This window comes from Meriones unguiculatus, chromosome 6, assembly GCF_030254825.1.
Source record: "Meriones unguiculatus strain TT.TT164.6M chromosome 6, Bangor_MerUng_6.1, whole genome shotgun sequence".
Taxonomy (NCBI): domain Eukaryota; kingdom Metazoa; phylum Chordata; class Mammalia; order Rodentia; family Muridae; genus Meriones; species Meriones unguiculatus.
In genome coordinates this window covers 22640459-22661889 of record NC_083354.1, presented here as the reverse complement: position 1 = coordinate 22661889, position 21431 = coordinate 22640459, and the positions used below count along the sequence as shown (strand labels likewise).

The 21431-nt window shown below is 42.1% G+C and overlaps 1 protein-coding gene across 7 annotated transcripts in view; it reads right to left on the bottom strand.

The window, feature by feature from the left end:
• Znf609 (zinc finger protein 609) overlaps positions 1–21431 on the bottom strand; it is a 149641-nt gene that overhangs the window by 57625 nt on the left and 70585 nt on the right. The gene's annotated exons all lie outside the window — the stretch shown is intronic.

The window sequence follows — 21431 nt, the reverse complement described above, 5'->3', positions numbered from 1 at the left end:
CTGACCCTAGTGCTGTGTGATTCTAACCAAGTACTCTACCAAATGAGCTACACCTCCAGGCCCTGAACCTGCTTTTATTGGGACCCAAGGAGGAAGAAGGAAAGTTGCTGGGTGGAGTAAGTAGTTGCTAAGGCTCTGGTTCCATTTGGCACTATTGGTGGTGGTACAAACCAGGAAGTGGGACTTACTGGGAGGCCTTCAGGTCACTGGGAATTAGGCTTCCAAATGCAATTTCTTGTTTTCTGCTTTTCACTTTTGGGCCATTTGAGCAGCCGTTCTCTCCACCAGGATGTACAGTCTCAAAATCAACTGTGCTGAATGACCATGGACAGAAATAACTAAAGCAAACTTTTCCTTAGGTGTATGCTTTCTTTTTCTCAAGTATGTAACACCACGAGAAAGTGGATTTATACAGTAAAGTAAGTCATCAAATCGGATTCAAATCCAGGGAATTTGGTTCCTAACCCACTCAGGTATTAAACAACAACAACGAACAGTGATGGGTGTCACAAGAACTAAGAGAAAACAAGGTTTAAAAAGGGGAATGGAAGCTGGCGTTTAGCTCAGAAGTACTGTACTTGCCTAGCTGCAGGAAGTCCTGGGCTAGTTTCCTAGAACTTACTAGGACTATAAAGAGGAATGGGAAAAGATGAAAAGGTGGAGGAAAAGGAAAAGAAAAATTAAAAAAGCAACTGTTGTAGCTGGGTCTGGTGCTATGTACTCAAATGCTGGTGCCTTGAGATCTGGTTCCCATCCTGCCGCGGGCACTGTTATTAGTGCTGAGTTATCTTTGTGATGAGAAGAAATGTTCCCCAATTACCCCTGACTGGCTGATTAAAAGGCCTACACTTGGTCAGGGCAGACGGTGGTAGGCATGGCTAAGGTATGAAGGCTTAGAGGACAGAAGGATCTTGGGAAGGACAGAGGTACTAGAAGAGGAGGAGAAAGGAAGCAGAGAGCCACCATGGCTTAGCATGGGAGAAGCACATGGCCGGCACGGATGGAGGAAAGCGGCCCAAATGAAGAATAAGCAAGTATTTATGGAATTATGGATGGGAGGTAGCCTGGAATGGGGCTGGGAGGTAAAGATAGTTTAGAGGTATCTGCCCTGCTCCAGGTGAAATAAGGTATTCTAAAATCTATCAGGTGTCTGTGACTTTTACTGATTGTGACAGCAGGTTAGACATACAGCTATAATAGTTATAAGGCTAATAATAAACATTATTTAGCTGTACCTTTAATTTAACGACTACGAGCAACAATAAGAAAATGGGCCAGTGTTAAACAGAAAAGTTCTAGCTGCACAAGTTAAGTCCCCAAAGCTAACTATACCAGGTTAAGAAAATCATGATGAGATATAAGAAACACTAGAATTTTGTGCATAGACTGTGCATTTATTATCGTATGTGGCTCATAATGCTCCTATGATGTACCTGATAGCACTGACAGAGAATAAAAAGTTAAAGCCAGGCAAACGCACACGCCTGTGATCCCAGCACTTGGGGAGGCAGAGGCAGGCTGACTGCTGTGCGTTTAAGGCCATCCTGGTCTACAAAGTGAGTCCTGGACAGCCAAAGCTACACAGAGAAACTCTATTTCAAAACAAAACAAAAAGTTAGAAAATAGAAAGTTAAATGAAATGTTTGTTAGGGATCGGAAAGATGGTTATTGCTCTTGTTGAGTTTGTTGCTCTTCCAGGGGACCCGAATCAGTCCCCTCCTCCCCAACACACACACACTGTGGTTTACAGTGGCCAGAAACTCCATCTTTGGGGGATTCAATGTCTTCTTCTGACCTACATGTGGCACAGGCACCCAGAGACACACATATTTACACATTAAGAAATGAAATGCTTATAAATAGTTATTAAGTGACAAGGCCAGACTATGAGCCAAAAGACATTGTAATTTTCAAGCATATTTTCTTTTGCATTATACCATGCTATTCCACAGAAGCCTAGATATGCGAAGGTGCTGCAATTACAGAAATGTGCTACCATGCCCATCTTTTCAACGCTGTTGTTTTACAGCTGAATAGAAACAAAACAAATTCAGAAACCATCTGAGTGTTCATCAAAGAAGAATCTCTACTGCTGAGGACAGGTAAATACACTTCTTCTTCTTCTTCTTCTTCTTCTTCTTCTTCTTCTTCTTATTATTATTATTATTATTATTATTATTATTTACTGACTACAGATAAAAGGTTATAGCACAGAGTGGAACAGTTCAGTGATGCTAAAGTGATCCCTATAGGAGCATAAATCATTCTTACACAATCACCAAAAGCGGAGGTCTGGACGGATATTTGAGTTCATTATGAGTAATGAGATCCTAGGTGATTTTATCTTATGATTTATTTATTTATCTATTTTTTATTTTTTATTACACTGAAAATTTATTATTCTTGTTTAAAACTTAAGAGAGAAAGTGGAGGTTTATGTATGTGTTTTATTACAAATAAAAGGTAATAAAAGTTAATAAGTACTCAAAATGGTCGGCCAGGTGAGGTAGACGTGCTGTGCCTTTAATCTCAGCACTCAGGAGACAGAGGCAGGATAGAGATCCGGGCCAGCCAGGGTTACATAGTGAGATTGCTGTCTTAAAAAACTCAGGAAGGTGGTGCGGTGGTGCACAGGAGGGTAAGGATAGGAGGTCAGAGATATAACATCTCCTGCACTGGGTGACCGGCTCACAACAGCGGGTGGCAGGACAGTTATCTCCCTGCTCTTTTGTCTGTCTGTTGAGACAAGGGCTCTTCTACATGGCCCTGACTGTAACTAATTCACTCTGTAGACCAGGCTGGCCTTGAACCCAGAGATCTGCATGCCTCTGCCTCCCAAGTGCTGGGATTAAAGGCATGTGCCACTATGCCCGGTCCTCAAAAGGTGCGTGTGTGCATGTGTATATATTTCAAGGACAAACCCTGCATAAGTCTGATTCTAGTTTTCTTAAACCAATGGGCATTTTTCACAAATATGCAAAATTTTTATTGAGAAACAAACAGCAACCCTAAATGCCTCTCTGTGGCAACCAGAACTCTGCCTGGAACAGAGCCAGAAAAGGCCATGTTTCTAGCACTTCTGAGAAAACGTGGCTGCTGTTTATCAAATTAAAATGCAAAGCAGCTCATTCCAGTGTCACTAGAAACTGTCAGAAAGGGATTATGGTTCCCACCCCAAGGATGCAGGTCAGCTACACAATACCCATCTTCTAGCACTGAGAAGGAGGAGAAAGATTAGGCCTGCTTCCAAATAGCAGGCCTGCCTGCTTGTTACCGTGGTAACCTCCTTTCCCTGAGTTGCTCTCATTTGTCTCTCTCTGCCTGACCTTCATGTTGCTCTGACAGTAACTGAGGAGGAAAAGGTGCCCGCCTGCCAGCTAAGCACTCCAGCTGAGGGCACTGGGCAAGAACAAGAGGCACTCAAAGTCCCTCTCATTCTGGATCTAAACTGTGACCTTAGAGTGATTAGAGTTTTGAAAGAGATTTCTGGTGGCTCTTGTCATTCCATCCTTACTCCCTGCTCTCAGGGACACCTCACTTCTCTGATATATCCTTTTAGTGTGAAGAATCCGAGTCAGAGTCAAGTAGGAGGGTGACGAGCCACAGAGAAGAAAAAAAGCAAAGCATGACAAGCTGACGACTAGAGATAATAAAATATTAACTCAGAGCTGCCTGAGACACAGCAGCATCGTACGTAAGCACAGCTGCTGCCTTCCTCTCTTCACGACTCACACTGTGTGCACTCCACAACAGATATGAGGAGCCCCAAACCTTGCTTCTTCCCGTTTTTTTCAAGACCTGGATAAATAGAGCTTGATCATTGATCAAACAATTATTGAGTTCTTTCCCTGGAAAACTTTTATATTATACATTGAATATAGACTGCTAAGTAGAAGAGAACATAAATATACAGAAATCAGAAACTACCAGAGGTAGGCATTTGTCTCACCTCTGTAATTGCAGGACTCAAGAGGCTGATGCAGGAGGACTGTAAGTTTCAAGCCAGCTGGGACTGTACATCCAGTCACCCTAATCCCCAATGGAAGAATGAGGGAGAGAGGGAGAATGCTTTTAAGGAACCTATAGGGCACGGGGATAATAGAAACACGGAGTTACACAGACAGCCAGGGATGGTATATCTGAAGGGGCTGGATTTAAACTGAGACCCAGGAGGAGAAGGTGCCAGTCACATGAAGAACCAAAGGGTAAACAATAGGCAGAGGGATCAGCATAGACAAACCTTTACGGCAGGACAAAACTTAGCATGTAGGTGAGGTCCATATTCCACTTCATATTAGACACATTCAGGGGAAAATGCATGTGCTGATTCTTAGGAGGCCCGGAGAACAGGCAACATTAAAATAACTAGCCAAAATGGATATGGTGACTTGCCTCTGTTCACAATTTTTGGGAAATTAAGGAAGGAAGGCTACAAAAACCAAACAGGAACAACAAGATGGCTCAGTGGGCAAAAGTACTCGAAACCAAGCCCAGTGACCTGAACTCCAGGGGCATATGGGGAAGGGAGCAGCAACTCTTCCAAGCTGTAATCAGATCTCTACACAAGCACCACGGCACATGCGCACCCACACACATTTATAAACAGACAAATAATATGATAAAACGTGACAAAATGCAGCTAGTCAAAAGCTAGTCACCCAATTCAAGTGACTTACTATTTTTCAATCATAAAAATACTGTCATGGGAGTATGGAGAGCTTACTTACCCAAATTTTTAGAAAAATTGATTAGAGCTACTACAGTTCTACTAACTGTCATTCCAAAAAAACCATTCTGTATAAGAGTGGGCTGGGCTGGGCTGGGGAGACGGCTCAGTGGTTGAAGTGCCACCTGCATAAGCCTGGCGACCTTGGTTTGGATCACGAGAAGCCATGTAAAAGCTGAACAGGGTTGGGTAAACAGCATGTCTAAATGATGGAGAACTGACGGAAGCTTGTGGGGGCCAGCTGGCCTGTACACAGAGAGTCCAAGTTTTAAAGTGGAAGATAGAGGACTGACATTTTGAGGCTGTCCTCTGATCTCCACACGTGTGCATATATTCCCTCCAGAGGGAGAGAAAGAGAGAGAGAAAACAGGGCTAATAACTTCCATTATTTCCCCTTACCTAAACCCTGCATCACATTTTCCTCCAAATCTATGAGCTGGCTATCCACAGAAACTGGCATTGACAACTATGGCTTATCTCCACATAAGCATGTAAGGATTTGTCTCCTAGACTAAGAGTTCACAAAAATGTAGGTAGACACATACTCACACAGACTGACATGGCCCCTCCTCTCATATGCAAGACCCTGTGTCAGACCAATTTGGGTCTAGACTCTTTGAAGGCAGATAGATGGACCCTTTCTCCCACCTTCATTTTCTGAGGCAGGGTCATGCTGAGCAATCCTGGCTGGCCTGGTGTTCTCAGTAATCCTGTTACCCCCCTTCTGAGTGTTGGGATTATAGGTGTGAGCCACCATGCGTGGCAGGAATTTGGTATTTCTAATCAGCAAGTAGTTGGCAGCTAGGAAAGATTGAAGTTTGTAAGTTAAATTGGGCCATATGCAATCTTTTCTTTCCCTCCAACTTCTCCAAACTAAGCTTGTCTACTTTCTAGCAAACTAGAAACATGCTTCAGCTCACTCTGTTTTTCATTAAAAAATAAAATAAAATAAAATAAAAATTAAAGCTTTGACACAGGATTTTGCTAGGTTGCTCAGGCTGACCTTGAACTTGTGACATTTATACTTTGGCTCCCAGAATAGCTAGGATAACAGGCTTTCACCATGAGGCCTGACAGACCACACCTAATTTTACACTAGCACCCATTAGTCTCAGTTTTCATTGTCACTTGTCTGTGACACTTAACTGTGAAATATCATCAAGAGCTTTCTGAAAGGATAGCTTTTCATGCCAAATCTACCATGTATGAGGCTATTTCCAACATGAATTTGAAAAACCAATTTATTTATAAATTTAGCCCCCTAGAAAGGAAAATGTCACATAAAATCATGTTCCTGAAATGTAACATTTTAGAAAAGAGTAGAAGTAATGGATCTGTTGATAACAAAGGAAACGTTAGATAAAAAGATAATCATGGAAAAAAAACCTGACTTTGAAGCTACCTTGAGTGCAGATAAATCCTTTATTATTTGTTGCGCATCTCCAACAAGTCATTTAATCTCTTTAAGCTCAGTGTTTTCATTAAGATGAAGACAAGGGGGCTGGAGAGACGGCTCAGCGATTAAGAGCAATGGCTGCTCTTCCAAGGACTCAGGTTCAAATCCCAGCACTCACAAAGCAGTTCACAACTGTTTGTAATTCCAGTTCCAGCTGATCTGACACCTTCACACAGACATACATGGAGGCAGAAAACCAATGTAAATTAAAAAAAAAAAAAAAGATGAAAACCATACTGGTATGTATCATAAGAATTAAATGGTCTGACTGATTAAAAGTAAAAGTGAGAAAGCATTTTGTTTGTTTGTTTGTTTTAAAAAAGGAAAGGCTGAGAGATTAGGCTCTGAGAGTGAAGACTTGCTGTGTGAGCCTGGTGAACTGCGTTCAATCTCAGCCTTCACGTAAAGGCGGGCGGAGAGCACACTTGCTGTGTGCTGTCTTTGCTCTGTCTCACCTTGTACGCCAGCCTGTCACATGCGGGCGGAGCACAGGACTGCACACAGTACGCTGCAGCAATAATATGTAAAAAAGAACAAGTGAAACTGCAAGCATATACATGCGAGAACCGGCAAGAAACTACATAAACAGAAACATAACGCAGGGACAGAGAAACCAGTCTCTAAGAGAAAAAGTACTTATAAATTTCTAATAAGTGTATGGAACAGAAACCCATGCTTTTAAATGTCAATTGTTTTAATTCTAAGTCTGTTTCATTATAACAGAACAAATGTTATAATGAACCAATCTCTTCTTATTTAAATGAAGGTATTGGTATGACTGTAAATCACAGAATTTTTTTTTTCTTTTGCAAGAAATCAGAAAAGAAATAAAAAGAAGCCAGGTGGTGGTCCTGGCCTTCAATCCCAGCACTTGGGAGGCAAAGGCAAAAAAAAAAAATCTCTGAAATTTGAATACTCTCTTAAATCTTTCTATTTCTGTGATAAAATATGACCAAAGCAACTTTGAGAGGAAAGGGTTTAATTTTATTCTACAGTCCATCATCCAAGGAAGTCAGGACAGAAACTCCAGGCAGGAAGCTGGAGGCAGAGGCCATGGAGGAGTTTCCTGGTTTGCCCTGTGGCTTGGTCAGGCAGTCACAGCCACAACTCCAGGCATGGCACCACCATCAGCGGAGCTTCCCACATCAATCACTAAATACAGAAATACCCTACACACTTGCCTATAGGCCAGTTGAATAGAGGCATTTTCTCAACTGAAAAATTTTCTTCCCAAATGACTCCAGCTTGTGTCAAGCTGACATAAAACTAGCCAGTACAGTATGTAACATAGGATAGGTGCTCACATTTTCATTAACCAATCTTTTGGTCATGTTTAAGGTAGGATTATGTACCTACCCACCATAATAGGAAAAATTAAGTTGATAATACCAAATACAGGTGAAGCAGTACATGACATGTTTCATAATTCAAAACTTTCTTAGTGATCTTCCTTGACCTCCAAGGACACTGTACAGACAAGGCTGAGACTACAACTACTAAGTTATAATCCCAGTTCCTGCCAACAACATAGGAAAGGTTAAAATTTAAGACACCTAATAAAAACAAAATTAAGTTGTGGGTAAAATTTTGTTTATTTTAACTCCCATAATCCTTTTCTTCCTTTTTTTTTTTTTTTTTTTTTTGTTGTTGTTGTTGTTTTGAGACAGGGTTTCTCTGAAACTTACTCTGTAGACCTGGCTGGCCTCAAACTTACAGAGAATCCACCTGCCTGTACCTCTGAGCACTGGGATTAAAGGTGCGTACCACCACCCCATCCAAAATCCTTTTCATAGAATAAAAAAGGTAAGGTATCAGCAGGGCAGTGGGAGCATATGCTAATGATCGCAGCACTAAGTTCAAGGCCAGCCACACACACGCTCACTTGCTTGTACTAATCAATTCCTCCACTCTCACGCAGCCTAGAACCGACAACCCCCAGAAATAGTGCCTCCCATACTGAGCTAGGCTTTCCCACATCAAGGAACTTAAGAAAATTTGGCACAGACTTGCCTACAGGCCAAGTTCTCACCCAATCTCTCCCTGAAAATCTCTCTCCAGATGTTTCTAGGTTGTGTTAAGCTGACAATGATAACTATCTCACTTTCTACATACACACACTCGGGGGTTGGAGGGAGCTTTTGTAGCCACCAGTGTTTGACAGCAGCAAGTGGTGGCGGCAGCAGCCACGTACCTCTGGGACAACTCTTGCACAGACCCTTAGTTCTGTAAGTGCTATAGCTCTTGTGCAGCTCCAGAAGACAGGACTTCTTAGCCCTTGCCAGCAGCTCAGTTCCCAGCCTCTACCCTAGGCCTGTCGGAGTAGTTTGGCAATTTTCTTGAACTCTTCCAGTGACCAGAGCTGCAGTTTCTTTTAAACTGGCTCTTTATAGGCTCAGTTCTCATCCTACCAGCTTCTACGGTCTACTTTATTCTTGCTTGGGTTGTTCTCTTGAATTGTTCAGCTGCCTCTTCAGCTGTGAAGCAGCCAGCCACCTTGCTACTTCTGAAGCTGCAGCCTGCCAACTACTCAGCTGTCTTTATTGCTATATTGTCTGTGCCACTTCTGCTACTCAAGTAGGGGGAAAAAAAAAGAGGGGTGGGGTGGGGAAGGGAGAACATGCAATTTCTTGGATCTAATGTTTCCATCCTAGCCGAGGCAGCACAAGTGATCTCATAGCCAGTTCCCTAAGTGAGCTGAGTAACCTGTTTATAGACAGAGAAGGGCCTTCGCACCACTCACAGCAGGGGAAGTATGCCACCCGTGGCCTACCTGGAAAGGGTCATCTAGGATTCACCAAGGACTGTAATAGCTAAAAAAGTCCAATACAAGCTGAAACAATCCTAGCTGAGGCGGAACCAAATCAACCAGTGGTCATCTTAACAAAAGCAAAGTTATAATTTTTCATGTATGTATGTATACTACACCCATGTAGTAGCTCAAGGAGGTCAGAAGACGGTGTTGGATTCTCCTGGAAATGTAACTACATATAGTTGTATGGGTGCTGGCAATCAAGCCAGCTCCTGTAGAAGAGCATCCAGTGCTCTTTACCCTGAGAGATCTCTCCAGGCCTCCAAAAAACTTTTAAAATTTTATTTATTTGGAGAAGGTTTGCACCATGTCATGCTACATGTGTGACAGCCAAAGGACAGCTTACAGGAGTTAGTGGTCAGGTTAGACAAACATATGTTTTGTTTTTTGAGCTAGGGTTTCTCCTCGTAGCCCTGGCTGTCCTGGAACTCCCTCTGTAGACCAGGCTGGCCTTGAACTTGGGGAGTTCCACCTGCTTCTGCCTCCTAGGTGCTGGGATTAAAGGTGCCTGGCTGAGAAACATTGTTTAAAGCATGCTGTAGCCAGGATGTGTCTGGGCATGCCTGCAGTCTCAGCTACTGTACAGGGACATCACTTAAAACATATGAGCTGGAGACCAGTTTGGGTAACAGAGCAAGATGCATTTGCCAACCAGGGACCGAGGCTATAGCTCAGTTGGTAGAGGGCTTGCTTAGGGCACAACATCAGACAGGAAGGCAAATAACAGTAACCCTAGCACTCAGGAGGTGATGATAGGAGAATCAGAAGTTTAGAATTAGGGGCAGTGAGATGGCTCAGTGCGTAAAGCACGTGGTGAAAAAGCTTAGTAACCTAAATTCAACAAGGCAGAGAGAACCAACTTTCAAAACTTGTCCTCTGACCTCTGTATGGCAGTGTACACAAACATTATTATTAAGTAAAAGTCATATTTAATTTTAACAAGTATAATAGATAAATCTGTATCAAGACCTTTTATTCCTAGTTTTCTGATTAGCTGATTTCTGATTAGCTGATTTCTGTTGTTTGTCAAAGAGCAAACAACAAAGCAAAGCTCAAAACAAGAGAAAAAGAACACTGCAATACAGCTCCATGGTGGAGTACTTGCCTAGTGTGTGCAAAGCTCTGTGGGCAATCTTTAACACTGGTGGGGGAGGATCCACACCAACAAAATAGTAAAATGTAATAAAGGTTAGGTCAGTATTACTGAATTTGCCTTTTGCCTTCAGGCTCTGGCTTCAAAATGACTCTAGATAGCACTGCCATTGCTATGTGTATAAAAGATATGTACTGTTATCTGTATAAATAAAAGAGTAGACCGAACAGGCAGAAGGAAAACGGCCTATACAAAGGCTTTAAGGGAAGGATGTCTTGAGTATTTCATGAAAGAAGCTAGTGTGATAGGAAAAGAGAATATTTAGGCCACAATGGACACAGAGCAAGGTGACCTAAATAACTGAAGGTCTTTGCTTTTTTTTTTGAGTGATATAGGAACCTATGACTGCAGGGTTTTAAAATGATATAATTAGAAATGACATAATCTAATGTCATTTAAAAAGATTATTGTGATAGCTACATTGAAAAAAAAAAGCTCTAGGGCTCTACACACAGGGAAACTAAGGGCTGTTACAACAGTCCAGAAGAGGTTAAACAGTGGCTTAGACCTGGCAAGTGGCAGTGAAAATGCTGAGTGCAGGACAGATTAAAAAATACATAAAACATCAGCCAGGAGACTTTGCTGCTGGGAGGGATGGGGGCATGGATGGGGGCACGATGAAAATAAGCATTTAACCATAATTCTCCAGCCTGAGCCATGAGAAAAATGAACTGAGGGAGGATTGGGTTAGAAAAGATCAGTATTCTGGCTTTGTGTACATGATGTTTGAAATGCTTACCAGATATCTAAGTGGAAATGTCAAAAGGCAGATGAATGTAGCAGACTTACAGGAACTTTCAAGCTGTCAGCATATAAATGAGAGCAGAGGAGATAAAGACTGACTGAGCCTGAGAACTGAGCTCTAGAGCAAGTACTTCAATGCTGAGAGTCTGGAGATCTTCAAAGCAAGCCACAAAAAAGACTGAGTTAAAGCATACACTAAGGTGAAGAAAAAGTTAAAACATGTTATTTGGAAGCAACACAAAAAAAGACATATAAGGCTAGACGAAAGGCCAGGTGTGCTGAGGACTAAGAACGCCAGGAACCATCCAGAAAGTAAAAAGACAATGCAAAAAAATCTCTCAATTCATAAATCTGACAAAGGACATTTATTCAAAGTATATCCTGAACTCATATATAATTCAACAATAAAATCACAAACTATAAAAAACTAGGTACAAGAGCTGAGATCTGAATAGGCAGTTTTCCAAAGAAGAAATACAAACAGGAATTAAACCTAAAATGCTCAGAATGCTAAAGTCTAAAACCAAAATCACTTTAATGAGACTCCACTTCAAAGCACTAGGATGATTATTAGCTAAAAGATGGAGAATAACATGCTGCTAAGGATATGGAGAAATCGGTATGTGTTCTAGTTTACTTTCTATTGCTGTGATAAAACACCATGACCAAAAGCAGCTTAGAGGAGGAAAGGGTTTACTTAGCTTATACTTTCAGGTCACCGTCCACCACTGAGGAAAGTCAATGCAGGAACCAAGGTAGGAAATGGAATCAGAAACTACAGAGAAACACTTTTCACTTTCATACTCTTCCTTTGCTAGACTCCTTAAATACCTGTGGGCTAGCTTGGCCAGCACTGCCCAGAGTGAGCTGGGCTCCTATACAAATGAACAACCAAGACAATCCTCTCTCACAGTCATGCCCACAAGCCAATATGATCTAGATTCCCTGATCACAACTTTCTTCTCAGATGACTGTAGGTGTGTCAAGTTAACAATTACATTAACTAGGACAGTATGCTTGGGAATTTTTGATGAGAATATAAAGTAGTAGTGGACCTCACAGAGTTGAAAACCGCGGATATCTGACCTATCAACTGCAACTTTAGAAATGTGTTTTGGAGAATTAAAGACACACAGCCATACAGAAATTCATATATGCCCACAGCAGTATTATTTGTCATAGTCAAGTCTAGAAAGTCATAAATCAATAGAGCAATTATGGTATAGTGATACAGAACATAAATTGAGCAGTAAAAAGAAGATAGTACAGTCACTCTCTCCAGATCTGGAGGAGATTAAGTTACAGTTCATCTCCTATAAAAAAAAATTCCAAAGATGCTAAAGTCTTTTAAAGTTTTGTGTGTGCGTGTTTATACATATGCTCTTTCCACACACCATTTTGTTTTATTTCAGGCAGTTTCCCTTGGTAGGGAAGGCTGGTCTCAAATTTGCAGCCATCTTCTTGCCCTTGTCTCCTGAGTGCTGGGATTACAAGTGTGTCTGGCTCCTCCCATTTACTTCAGATCACCCTCACTTACTTAAGATCAAATATAACACACACCACTTCACATGCATGAATTCATCAGGAGTATCTAGTATATGGCAATTCAAATTTTTTGTTTGTTTGTCATTTCTGGAGTTCCTGCCCCAAATATTTTTGCACTTTGGGTAGATAGATCCACAGATGTGGAGCCAACACATATGGAGATCTGAATGTACTGGATAGGCAACCAGGCATATTTGCACAGATGTGTAATCTATCAGTCTGGAGTTCAGGTAAGAAAATGGGAGTTTCAGCCCACAGGCTGGAGAAATGGCTCAGTGACTACAAGCATGCTGTGGGCACTAAACATTAAACTCCAGTCCTTTGCGAGAGCAGTGCACACGCTTTACTCCCGAGTCATCTCTTTAGTCCCCAAAACAAAGAGAAAGTATAGTCCAAATTAATAAGAACAGAGAGTTCATTGCCAGTAAACAAGAAATAGGAAAATGAACTCTTCAGACATAAGAAAGTTGATTTGAGTCCACATGAAGATACATGAAAGATAACTCCATAGTTACATACATTTTCTTTTTTAATTTTTCTTTTGTTGTTGTTTTTGTTTTGTCAACACAGGGTTTTTCTGTGTGGCCCTGAATTCAAAAAGATCCACCTGCCTCTGCCTCCCAGAGTGCTGGGATCAAAGGTGTGCACCATCACGCCAGGCTCTAACTCTGGATTCTTATTTTCCACAGAAACCCTTGGATTTGACTTTGATTCTTCTACGTCATTCATGTTGTTTCCTAGGGTAAAAATGAAAAGCACGTTCTACATCAGCAATGAAAGCAGCAAGCAGGAATCGTTTCTATATACCATGCTGCCAAATACAAGCCCCATAGGTGCCTCCCTTTCTTTGCTTCAAAAATCAGATGTTCACCCAGCCCTAGCAGGAAGATGAAGACCTTGGAGACAGTGCCCTCACATAGAAGCTGCAGACACAACTCACTTTAATTGCATCAGCAACTGCTAAGCAATTAGTGAAAGAGAAAGACAGAGACAGCATAAGGGCAAAGAAACATGCAAGCATGTGGAATTTCGCCACCCTTGACTGTTGAGAGCAGGATGCTTATGGCAGCTGCACAAAGTGTCATTCCATGCACTCCAGCCCCAGGCCACTTTCCAGGCAGCAAAAGTGAGTGACAGTCTAGTTTTCCTCTTGCTTTTCACAGTTTTTATCTCCCATTCCCCCTTCCCCCGACCATGGCCACCAACAAAACGAGGGAGAAAGAAGTCACAGATCAAGTTGGTAATTTAGCTCTTGGCTCCCTTGGGCAGAGTCTGTGTCTGTACAATGCTGGGATATGAGCATCCGTAAATACTAAGTACTAAGAGCAGCGATTCATCAGAAGCATGCATGTGTTGGCCCTGGGGAGTAGTGACATAGAACCTCTATTAATTAACCTCTGCATGTTGCTTTTCCAAGTTACATCTTTACTGTATCACAGACGAGAAAGGCAATAAATACAACTAAAAACTGCCAAGAAAAACATTAGCAGGAAAGAGAAACAAGAGTTAAAACACTACATCACCTACCTAGACAACAGGGAATTTGGAATACTATCAGTAAATAATGGTGGTCTTTTGCGAGGACAGAGGACAGATCTGATGAATGGAAGAGTCTTATTCCAAGTTCCTAAGAAAGATAATGTTCAGGTATCCTCACTTCCCCACATTGATCATTAAATCACAAGCCCAGAAAGTCCTGGATATTCTATAATAACCATGACTTTAAAATAGTCTGCTGGACCAGGTGAGGTGGTGCGTGTCTGTCATCCCAACACTCAGAACCTCTGAGAGTTCTAGACCATCTTGGGTTACCTGAGACTGTCTCACAAAAACCCAGTGATAATAAAGAAACCCAATGGTCATTTTATGTATGGGTTATCCTAAAGCCCCAGCACAGGGCTGCCTAGCATACAGTAAAGCAACATACATAGGCAAAATTAAATGCCAAATAGACAAGCCTAAAAGATAAAAAGCCAAGTAAAAGTTGGGGCAGAGGTTGAAGGGAAGAATTCTCAGCAGAATCTACCAAGCACGAAAGGCTGAAGAGGAAAAGGCCTCGACAGAAGTGTAGGAATCCTTTTCCTGAATACTTACATTACAAATTACAAACCCAGGGCTGGAGAGAGGTCTTAGCTGGTAAAGGCTAGGGTTACAATTAGAATAAATCACATACCTACACTAGCTTTCAAAGAGCTCATCTCTTTTACTTTCTCCATAACATTTGTCATTTGTCCATGTAACTTCAAATGTCAAAACATTTATTTACTTAGAGAGTGTGCGCATACATGTCATGGTGCACACAGAAAGGTCAGAAGACAATGTGTAGGAGTTGGTTGCAGAGACTGAACTCAGGTCTTCAGGCCAAGCTGTAGGCAGGTGCCTTTACCCACTGAGCCATTTCTCTGGTCCCATGTAATTTTATTTTATACCAAATCACATATTTATTTTATTCACCTCTTGCTCCCAAAATGGGATATATGTTCAATGAAGCTGAAGCCAGGGGCCCTCACAGGTCCACGAGGCCTCTTGTAGCAAATTAGAGAAGTCTCTCTAATCCACAGGGTTGCAGTGTCACACTCACAGGCAGTAAATTAGAGAGGCATGACCTGAATTACAGCTTCCCTTACCTCTTACTTATTATATAAGACATAACCGAACAACCATTATATAAGAGTCTTGAATGCATTTGTAGTACCTAGAACAGTGCCAACATACGGCAGGCATCGATAACTATTTATAGAATGAGGGAGTAAAATTAGAGGGAAGGCAGATGTGGTGGTCTTGAATAGGTCTATGGCCTCCCATAGACTCAAGTGTTTGAATGCTTGGCCCACAGGAAATAGCACTATTAGGAGGTGTGGCCTTGTTAGAGAAAGTTTATCACTCTGGGGGTCTCCTCCTGCGCTCAGGCTCCACCCAGGACAGATGACAGTCTCCTCCTGGCTACCTTCAGATCAAGATGTAAAACTCTTGGCTCCTCCAGCACCATGTCTGCCTGGATGCTGCCTGCTTCCCCAATGTGTAGATAGTGGACTACACCTCTCAAGCTGTAAGCCAGCCCCAGTTAAATGTTGCCCTTTTTAAGAGTTGCCTTGGTCATGGTGTCTCTTCACAGCAATAAAACCTAACTACTAAGACGTCAAAGTTGGGTGTGGTGGCACACACATTAAATCCCAGCACTTGGGAGGCAGAGGCAGATGGATTTCTGTGAGTTTGAAGCCAGTCTGGTCCACAGAGCGAGTCCAGGACAGCCAGGCTCTGTCACATAGGCCCTGTCTCGGGGGGAGGGGCAGGGAGAGACGGAAGTCAACCAGACCTAAAATCTAAGGAGTTTGACTGGCTTTTATTTTGCCTAAAAAGCAGTTCCACAGAATACTTTTCACCAAATCTTGTGTGTGTGGGCGGGGGAGTAGAACAAACAGGTTTTTTTCTATGGAGCCCTAGCTGTCCTGGAACTCGAGATGTAGACCAAGCTGGCCTTGAACTCACACCAATGCCTGTCACTTGCTGGTGCACTGGCATACACCACTATACCCAGCTTATCAAATCATCTTAATAAGTGGTACAAACAATTCTGCACTACATACAGTAAGCCATCATGCAAGCTAGTAATTCAACATGTTCTGATATTTCAACGCTTTTGGAGTATGCCTTCACAGATCTACCTTCTGCCTACTTCATTCTTGTCTAGCTTAAATGTCACTTTTTCAAAGGGACATTCGTAACAAAACAGCTATCAACATTGCTTGGCATTTCTGACCAAATAAAGACTCAACACCACAGATTTGAATCTTGTCCAATTTCCTTGCTTAACTTCTGTCATCCAGCTTTCCCATCTGTAAAACAAATAACAATAGTAACAACACCTAACTTATGGGATGGCTGTTAAGTTATCAGCCACTGGACACTGGAATGATAGTGACCGCTGTTGTTCTTACCATGCGCTAGGTGTAATGAGTATACGGCAGAACTACTTCAATCTAGGTGTGAGGTAATGAACTTACTTCTTTCAACTTTTCTATACGTTTAAAACTATGTGTTAAAAGATAAGAGGGAAAGGAAAAACGCATCGTATGCCAATTAGTCCACAATGTTTGAAAAACTGTCTTGGTAACAGTTTTCCAAATTAGTAACTTCGAATTGTCTGCTAGTCTCTTCAAAGGAGGTACCAGTCGACAGTAGCCCTTCTAGAAGAATAGATAATAAAAGCCTGCTTTAAAAATCTTTAAAAGGGGCTACAGAGATTGTCAACTGCTAAGAGAAATCACTGGTTGCTATTCCAGGACCTAGACTTGATTCCCAGGACCCACATCGGGGCTCACAACCATCTGCAGCTACAGTCCCAGGTTACCCAAGATCCTTTTCTGGCCTTGTAGTGCATGCATGTGGTACACAGACAGGTATGCAGGCAAAAACTTCACACATAAAATAAAAATTTTAAGTATTAGGTGTTTAAGATATTTGTTTAAAATATATTGTTAGTTGGGTGTGGTGGTGCACGTCTTTAATCCCAGCACTCAGGGAGGCAGAGGCAGGTGGATTGTTGTGAGTTTAAGGCCAGCCTGGTCTACAAAGCAAATCCAGAACAGCCTAGGTTACACAGAGAAACCCTGTCTCGAAAAACTAACCCACCAACCAACCAAACAAAATATATTGTTTATAAATACTTCCTCCCAGGCTGGAGCGATGGCTCAATGGCCAAGAGCACTGGTTGCTCTTGCAAAGCACTCAGGTTCAACTTCTAGCACCCACTGACCATTACTCTAGATCTCAGATGCACATGACACACAGAAAATAAATGTCTAAACAGTGAACATACATCTATAAAAATTTTCTCACAACACTTTCATCAGCTCCTTTCCAGTCCATTATTTCTTATGAATGTGCAGCAGACACTAACACACACTTGTGAGAATTCTAACTTTTCACTCTTTCTAATTTCCCAAAGCTTAGCACCGAGGCCTTCTGTTCTGTCAGCTGTGCCAGGGTGCCTGTCTCAGTGTCACCAAGACGTAACACCCAAACCTGACCATGGCTCGCAGCTTTCAGCCCAATGGAACTCCACACACTGAAGTTTTCTACTCTGGGGGAGTAACATCAGCTCTCTCCAGCAGCTCTAAGACGCAGTTCAGAATCCGTGTGCTGCAAGAAGGTTATCCAAGGCAATCCTGGAAGCACTGGCTCTCCTACTCCTCCAGTGGGGGAAGAGCCTCCCTTTAAAACGCTTCTCCACCTTTCTCTAATGTTCCTTTTACTCACATTTAATTGTAAGCTATGAATCAATTAAATAATTTCTACTAAAATATGTTCAATGAACTAGACTTTCAAGACACAGCTAGAAGCCACAAGTGGTGGTGCACACTTTCACACATGTGATTCCAGCACCTGGGAGGTGGAGGCGGCTTTGAGGCTGTCTGTCATTACGTAAGGAGTTTGATGCTAGCCCAGGCCATGTGAGAAACTGTCTCAAAGAGAACAGGGATGCCAGGCAGTGGTGGTGCACACCTTTAATCCCAATACTCAGGAGACAAAGGCAGGTGGATCTCTAAGTTCTAGGCCAGCTGAGTCTACAGAGTGAGTTCTAAACTACACACAGAAACCCTGTCTTCAAAAATCAGATCACCAAAGCAAGCCAAACTAAAAATAAAAAGCGGGAGAGAGGAGGTGTGAAAGCTGAAGCAACAGAGCTAGAATTTATCTCTTGCAGTTAGCTGTCTTGTGGTGGCCACTCATTCAGACTATATTGCAATTATACCTATTTTCAACTACCTACCTACAAAATGTTTCAATAAAAATCTTCAGAATTGAGGAGATGGCTCAGCGGGTGAAACAGTAGAGGTGCAGATGTGAGGACTGTGTCAGGTACAGTATCAGGCGTCTATAATTCCAGTGCTCATAGGACAAGTTGGGAGGCTAACATGGTACTCCCTGAAATCTTGAAGGCCAGCTAGCCTGGCATACAGGAGCAAACATCGGAAACCCTGTCTCAAACGAGGTGAGGCAGCCAACATCTGAGGTTGTCCTCTGACATCCATCCATGAACCATGGTATGTTCAGGTCTACACACACACACACACACACACACACACACACACACACATCAGCTAAACACACAAAACTGCCTTTTATTTCCAGTATTGTAGTAAAGTCTAAATTAGCCTTCACCGTTTGCTCTAAAACTCAAAATGTTAAGCTCTCCCTTTTGACAATGGTCCCACAACTTAAAAGGACCAAAGGAGCAATGGTAGCATTCACTATGCCTAATACCAAGTGATTTTATAATTATCTTGAGCTAAAAGCAGCTTCTCTCACCAAAACACCGTCTCTTCTTAGGGTCAGCAGGACAATAACTTATTATGAAAATATGCATTTGCTTCCTACACTAGTTTGGAATTATCTTCATAAAGTGGGTTGCTACTCTCTCCTTCAGATAATTAGGTACCACAAGCAAGCTCACATCTTACATATTAAGTATTCTCTGTCCCTCTGGACACAGAACACAGACACATTCCCAAACACACATTATCTCCTTATGATATTGAGTTTTTCTAGGTTTTGCTTATAAATGTGAAACTCAGGTTACAGTTCAATTATACTATTTCTTAAATTACTGCAGAGAGACGAAGCCAGTAAAAACCAACTCCTACTTGTCTGCACCATCAGCAAAATTTCAAAATTTGAAACTAATATCTAGGAATTCAGGCAGGAATTGAAAAAAAAGGTGTAGCTGTATTATAAGTATTTAGGAGTAAAATCTGAGTCCCCTGTGGGTGTTATGTTAATGCTGCCATCACATTAAATGACAGAGGCAGCCAAGCATGGTGGCAAGACTTGCAACTTTCAAATTACACAGACCTGGGTGACAAATCAACTTTCACCCCTTCTCTAGTTTAAGTTCTTGAAGATGTCAATGTTTCTAAGCCAAAGTGTCTTCAAATGTAAATGTCAAGGCTGATATGAGATCCTCAGCACAGGGAGTATAAGCTTTTGGCACCACACTTAGCCTTTTTACTTCTTTTGCAGCAGGACTTGGGTCCTCAGGCTTGTGAAGCAAGCATTTTATCAAATAAGCTATCTCCCCAGCTCTATACTAAACATTCTCTATATGTTGCTCCCACTTCTAGATGGTACTTGAATACGTCTGTTACTAGGGAGGAGCAAGTAGGCTAAGGGACCAACTGAGACAAGGCCAGAAAAAAAAAAAAATGTCTATATGGGAAGGTGCATGAATGGTAACAGCAGAAAAGATCAAGTAAATGAGTTACACTCAGATAGATAGGACCTTTGGTTACTTTGTAATTTAGTGTTGGGGTGCAGCTTGGGGCAGAGTGCTTGCCACCCATGGAGCCCTGGCTTCCACATCCTCCCCACCCCCAGCATACGCTGGGCATGGCGGGGGGGGGCAGGCTAGGAATCATAGCGACTTGGGAGGTAAACATCAGAATTTTGATTGGTGAAGTATTGAGGCTTTGAAACAAAGCATCAAGGATACTCTTACACTCACCCTCAAGATGCTGCTCTCCTATGTAAGCCTACAGATTCATACAAAGCCAAAAATAGCCTTCAAATTCCATGGGAAAAAAAAAGTGAAGTTTAGTACTTAAAATGCACATTCTGTAGACTTAAGTCATCTGTGTCCTATTCCTTGTTCCTCTAAATTAGTGAATTCAAAAGTCCCCAGATGGATATTCATGCTTGTTAAGGGGCTGAGGCAGGAGGATTACTGTGAGTTTAAGCTTTGACTACACACTGAGACCCTACTTCAAAACAAAAACAAATTTCTTCATAGCTTCTTTTTTCTTCTTTATAATATCTTTCTTTCTCTTATTAAATGTGTATACATGCTCTGCCTGCACACGTCTGTACATCACGTGTGTGGTGTCAGACGCCTGGCTCTGGAGTTACAGAGTCGTAAACTGCCATAGGACGCTGGAACTCAAACCTGGATCCTCTGAAAGAACAGATAATGCTCTTAAGCGCCACATATCACTTTAGCCCTGCCATCATTTCATCTATTTCCATTCCCTTTTCTCTGGCATCCCATTGCAAAAGCTTTTCCATCTCTGTTCTTTTCCTCCTCTATTCTAAAAATGTACATAATGTACACAGATGGGCAGAAACTTTAAGAGACAACCCGCTGGAAAGAAGGGCCTGAGTTTTCTGTGTTAGGATCTAAATAATGAGTACGCAAGCATAGTCTGATTTTAGAAGTAGAATATAAGGGTTTCCCTGTGTAAGAAAGGAACAGGAACAAGAAACAAACCATTTAAATAGAATGGCATCTGATGCTACAAAAAGCCAAAGGATCCCCAGCCTAAAAAAAGAAAGAAAGAAAGAAAGAAAAGCAAGCAAAACAAAAGACCTGGGACCATGCATGGAGATGGCCTAGAACCCCTGCTCAGATGTAGCCCATGGCAGTTCAGTGTCCAAGTGGGTTCCATAGTAATGGGAACAGGGACTGTCTCTGACATGAACTCAGTGGCTGGCTCTTTGATCACCTCCCCCTGAGGGGGGAGCAGCCTTACCAGGCCACAGAGGAAGACAATGCAGCCAGTCCTGATGAGACCTGATAGACTAGGATCAGAAGGAAGGCGAGGAGGACCTCCCCTATCAATGGACTGGGGGAGGGGCATGGGTGGAGAAGGGAAAGGGAGGGTGGGATTGGGAGAGGAAGAGGGAGGGAGCTACGGGGGGAGCTACAAAATGAATAAACTGTAATTAATAGAAATTTAAAAAAATTTATTTCACTTAAAAAAAAAAGACCTGGGAGATAAAGGGAAGGGCTGAGTAAAAGCAGATGATTACTGATTTAGGACAGTGGCATAACAACCCTTCTTGTGTAAGATCTATCTTCGAGTGCTTCTGTTTTCCTTACTTTTTGCTCATTACTTGAGCTTCAGTGTAGCTTGGTTTATTCTGTGTTGCACTGTGGATATTACTATCCATCTTGTTTACATCACCAAAGAGATACAGGAGAGAAAGGTGGAATATTAAATGA